This window comes from Amblyomma mixtum, chromosome 10 (genome assembly GCF_055824585.1).
Source record: "Amblyomma mixtum isolate Tamu chromosome 10, ASM5582458v1, whole genome shotgun sequence".
Lineage (NCBI taxonomy): Eukaryota > Metazoa > Arthropoda > Arachnida > Ixodida > Ixodidae > Amblyomma > Amblyomma mixtum.
Window position 1 is genome coordinate 10,796,682 of NC_143021.1, and position 5,839 is coordinate 10,802,520.

The window sequence follows — 5,839 nt, forward strand, 5'->3', positions numbered from 1 at the left end:
TGAGAAGGGCAAGTCCAGTGCAGGTGCCCGGTGTCCACTTAGGAGATTGGAGCCGGACAGTAGGGGCAGGAGTCCCCGAAAGAGGCATGAAAGTGTTCCGGCCATGACCACGTGACTGCGGAAGGGAGGGTGGCATGGAGGCGTAACATTCTAAGCAAAACCTCTTCCCAGCGCGCAAGACCAGCAGGGAGGACGGTACCATGTTGTGGGTGAAATTCTCGCGTGGAACGCCGTAGGTTTTCTTTTTCCAAGAGCAATCTTCTCGTTGGAGAGGTAAGGCACGATTAAAGAGAACGAGGAGGTGTTCGGTTGTGACTAGCTCCATCCAGCCGCAGTAAAAAAAAAACCATTGGAACCAGTTGGAATTCCAAATTGTTCCAAATAGACTTAACTTGTTCCACTTGGAATCTTTGTTCTAATTCGACAGTCCAACTGGACCTGCAGATGGTTCCAATTGGAATTTTCATTCCAATTGGGGAGTCAAATTGGACCCATCAGGATTCCAATTGACTCCAGTTGGAATCCTAATTCCCACAGAATAGTCCAAATGGCCTCCCAACTGGTTCTACATATCCATATGGACTCCCACTTGCATTAGGCATTAGTCTCCAAGATTTCGGCTGCCCACCAAGTTGCCTGCATCAACTGAAGTGGTCATTTGATCATCTTAGTTTAACCTGCTGCATTTCATCCTTATTTGCACCTAATAACCCTGCAGCCATTGAATTTGGAAGTTATGAATTCAGTTTAATTTGTTTTTGTCAATTTGCTGGGGGAGCACTTTTTCTTAAAAGCATATTTTAAACACAGTAATTACTTCAAGTAACTCCAAGACCCTTCTGCATATTCTATGAGCTAAGAAACCCTAAATGGTACCTTAAACCAGTCATATTGCTATTTACTTTTACAACCGCAGACCCATCACAGCAACTTTGATCAAAACAATGGACCCTTTTCATCACAAAGCTGTACACAGTTGACCCCAGGCATTTTACCTATTTTTAAACGCACTCTTTACCAAATTTGTAAAGCAACAATGACACACAACCACAGTAATTGCTTTAAGGGCATGCACATATTCAAAAACTTTATTTTTCCATTTCCACATGACACAGTGGTGCGGAAAACAGGAATTTACTTAATGATTCTTGACCTCAATACAAAGCAAAGCCGCATTTAAAATATACAATGTCGGACATCAGAGCACTTTCGGGAGAAAACGAAACATGGCACGCAATATAAATATTACACATTTGGTTCAATATTAGAGAACACAGTTACACAACTTGAGTACAACTTTACAGTAAAAACGACAAAGCACAAAAACTGGAACAAGCACACTATTGAAGATTTTCAAAGATGCAAAGCATTCAGCAAAAAAAAAGCCTACAACGGTGTAAAAGTTACAGCTGTTTTGTATAAACATTGCATATTTAGTTTTCATGGCGACACCAGGGACAAATTCAATTAGAGTAACAAGAGAGGGAGGAACATCCTAAAGTATGGCTTCCACAGAAAATCCGGATTTTCACAAATTATTCTTTGCCATAGAAAGTCTAAGAAATGTGCGATTTAACATCTCCCCTCCACACACGGTCTTCTCAAGAATACCTCCTAAATCCACCCTGATGATATTAGCTTAAAGTGAGAGTGAAAATTTCAGAAGATCGGATACAGGTGAACAGCACAGTGATGAAATGGCGTGACGGGTCAAAATAGTCTCAGGTATGCACTTACAACACAAGCTGCATTTAAAGCAATCACTTTGAATGCTTGCAAAAGAAAATATTTACTCCAGACAGATATATAGTCTAAGAAACACATGAAGGCAGTTTCATAAATGTCTTCATATGAAGTTGAAATCGTTTAAATACTGAGATCTAGCCAATGCAGCCAATAGAGGTTTTCAAGGATAAAAGCCAAAAACTGTGACGGACAGTGGCTGAGGCGCTGTTCTGCAGCTTGGACACTAGTTTTGAGGTTAATTTGGACTGGTGGCCACATTCACAGTGGCAAAATTAAAAAAATACTTACATGCTGTACAATGTTACCTCAGATTAATGTTTCCCAGATTCAAATTAACCAAAACCCGTAGTAGCTAAACGTTTAGAGTGCTCGACTAGTGATCCCAAGGATGGAAGTGCCAATAGCCACGTTTCAATGGAGGCAGACATCAAGGTGCATGTGTGCATATTGTGCAACTCTAATTCATGTTAAAGAACGTCAGGTGGTCAAAATTATCCCGAGCCCTCCACTAAAGTGTCCCTCATAGCCTGAATGAAGTCTTGAGCACTACACTGTGGCCTTGTCGTAGCCCAGGTACAGTTTCAGGCGAAACCTAAGCAAAAGGTAATCGTCTAAAGGGTGTAGGAATAGGTGAAAGAAATACACTTCCTATGTTCATGAAGATGCAAATATTGTTGAATAAAGAAAATGGCGCAACTTCACGTTTCTTAGAGAATGAAACAACTTTAAACAAGTGCCTCACCTCAACAGTGCTGTACTTCAACACCCTACATTTCAGTGGCTGCACAACTGCAAATGTCTGACTACTGCTGACAAAGCGCGCAATTATTGCGAAAGCCCCATCCGGCAGCCGTATCACTGAGTTATTTTTTTAATTTTTATTCCTGGCATAGCCTTCACCAGTAAATATACGGCCACTGTGGCAAAAACGAGGATACTCAATACTGTCTTCTGCCACAAGCTCCTTTTTGTTATGCTGCTTGAAGGGACATAGGCCTACCTCGACCAAAGAAGCGCAACCCCCCCCCCCCCCAGAGATGGGCGCACTTTTCTGGGTTGGTGCTCTGTCTAGTGAAGCACAGTACTGGATGGCGCCTTGATGAGTAGTACTTTTAATGCACTTCTCAACCACTCCCTCTCTCTGCAACGCACGGCATACCTGGCGGGGAATGCCATTGGCAGCCTTCACAGCCTCATTGAAGGTGCTATTTCCCGCCTCAAAAGGCAAAAGCAGAGAGCCCACAAAGGACCCCAGTGTCTCACACTCTTTCCAATATGAAGAAGTTGATGCACGTTATAAGTCATGCACTCTTTTCCATAGAGGAACAGAGTGTGGGCATAGAAGTCCAAAAGAAGGCTCTCTGCGATAGTAAGGTCAGGAAATGACACCTTGGGTTCCAGCATGATGTGTACAGCCTCCACCACACATGCCCAGTGCTGCAAGTACTGACTGTTCAAAATGCCCTTCAGCACAGGAACACTGTAGAACAAGAGCCAATTTTCATATTCCTTTGCCTCCCACCATCTTCTCTCCTTGGTAGGTCTAGGTGTGCGTTTCGCATCTCAGGGAGGTGCAATGGTCGTAAGGCGTTTGTCAATTGCAGACTGAGAGCGACTCAAATAGAATAGAGAACCTGGCGATTCGAGCCACAAGTCCAGAAGCCACAAGTCCAAAAGCCACAAGTCCAAAAGCCACAAGTCCAAAAGCCACAAGTCCAAAAGCCACAAGTCCAGCACGCACTGTATATAGTTTGGAACAAAGCTTCAGGCTATATTAAACTGCTGCATGTTGATGAGTGGGGAGAAAGATTTTACACCATTAACAGGTCCCTCCTCTTCTATTACCCTTTCCATATCTGACATCATCTGCTCCCCACTCTTCTCGGTACTGTATTTATCTTAAACTGGGTATTTTGTTACTCTCTCAACCCTCTCGCCTTTCTGTAGACTCCAATTGCAGCCGTGGTATCCATTAAACTGATTTACATCCTGCATGGGGGCTCTGGCCACAAAATCAACAGCACAGCAAATGCAGAAGGCTTTGAAGTTTTGTTTTTTGCCTTTGTAGTTAAGGTCAAATCCTTCTTGCGATAATTTGTTCATGACCTCCACAAAGGCACCCTAAAAGATGTTCATGTTGGGTATGTCTTTTCCAATCCAGAGATCTGCCAACACCAAATTTTTCATCCTTTCTGTCGGTGGCAGCTCATTAATCATAAGTTGGATAGGCCAAATCGATGTGCCACTCGACTTGAATACAGGAAAGCCATCTGCATTCAGTGTAAAGCTGATTCTGTGGCCAGCTCGACTCGTAGCATGAACAAAGTTGCGATATATACTGCCATCATAAATGTCAGCCAAGGTACTATTCAACTTCAGAAGCTTTGTCAAATCAAGGTGGATTTTTCTAAAATTTGCATAATTGTCATGGAAGATTTAAAAGGACAAAAAGGGTTCATCTGCCATGGCAGATGATCCTCATGGCCGACCACATTCGGAGCAGTCCAGGGATACTCCTGGCACAGCTTCACCCCCGTAAATTGTGCACTGTGGGCAAAAATGATGAAATGTCATGCCTGTCCCACTGCCTTCAAAAATCTTCTTTAACATGTGCTTTGAATGAGGAAGAACAGGGTGTTCAAAAAAGCATTGACCTTGTGATTAAGACTGAGAAATGCACCAAATGTCAGCCTCGAGTTTAGTGCATATCTGAGGACCATTGAGAGTATGTCACCTTCCGTCACAGCCAACTTTGTTGACACAGTATCTCTGAGGAGTCCGCCAAGTGCAGCATCATTTGAGCTGGGGCTCGTGCTGTCACTGTAGGCATGGTGTTCCTGCACACATAAAGAAAGTATCTTACTTATTTGAACATACCGCAGTCTCAGTGAGACCAGGCAGATGGGCCGGTTTGTACAAATATTTTCTGCAACATAATGCAACACAAAAAAGTTCTCACGCATTTAAAATAACAAGGGTAATGCCAAAATGATATCTAGTGCAGAACCTGCTTGAGTTTTATGTCGCGATTTTTTTTTTATGAAGGCGGGGGCCCTGAAGTAGAAAAAGCTACCCAAAAACAGCTTCATAGGATGAAGCCCTTACTTTGCAATAAAATAAGCAGTAGTCACAACAAAATAGCATTATCATCGGCACAAGCAAAAATAGACAGTACGGTGGAGTACTAGAACATTCGAAGTCATAAATAAACATTAAACATAAATGCAACCATTCATTTCGCAGCATACAGGCGGGAAAGTTAAGAAAGGCCTATCAGAGGAACGGTACGAAAAAATGGCAGGATACAGCTTTTTTTTTCAAATAAAGGCTTCAGCAGTGAATACTTGTCACACAGTATAGTGGAACCTTACCAGGTTATCATCGTCATCTGCATCCGGCTCGCAAATGGAACCGGAGTGTAAGGCTGAACTAAGTGCGCCTCCCGGCGAGGCGCGTTCACAGTCATTGGAAGCGAATGGCTGTTGGCTGCTTTCCTCTTCATCCGTTGTGACGGTTTCTTGGATATTACCACGTATCATTGTAGTGTCCGCGCTCAAGGCCGCAGGAAAGGGGTGTTATCATTTTTGTTCGTGACGCGAGAAGCGACCGGACTAATCTCGATTCATCACAGCCATGAAGAGCTGCGTCTACGTTTTTCCAGATTACTGTAGGTGATCTTCACCTGATATATCAAAGTTTCCTTGTCGGCTTTAAATTGAGCGATGCCGCGAGCGGCGGCCATTCGCAGTTCGATGACTGACGAGCACGTTTGTTGCTTACGCCGCCGCCGAGTGATTCAGTTCTTTTGCGGGCGCAAGTCAGCCCAAAGAAAGAGCTTCGTTTCCAAGACTGGTTGGTGTCTTCCTGACCGCTGGACTGCCGTCTCAAGGACGAGGATAGCTACGCCGCTTTTTCGCGGCTTTTTAACGAGTACAGCAAGATATCCGGGGCTCTCTTGAACAGGGGAAAAAGCTAGGCGCTAAGGTTTGGCACCTTAGCGCCTAGCTTAGAGGTCCCCACCTTAGAGGTCCCCCCGACAGTCGTGTACTATGGGACCTCCTTCTGTACTGATTTTATTGTATTTGTATTACTA

The 5,839-nt window shown here is 43.8% G+C and overlaps 1 pseudogene; it reads right to left on the minus strand.

The window, feature by feature from the left end:
• Positions 1 to 2,292: 2,292 nt before the first annotated feature.
• Positions 2,293 to 5,285, minus strand: LOC149325127 (uncharacterized; annotated as a pseudogene).
• Between the last annotated feature and the right edge of the window lie 554 nt (positions 5,286 to 5,839).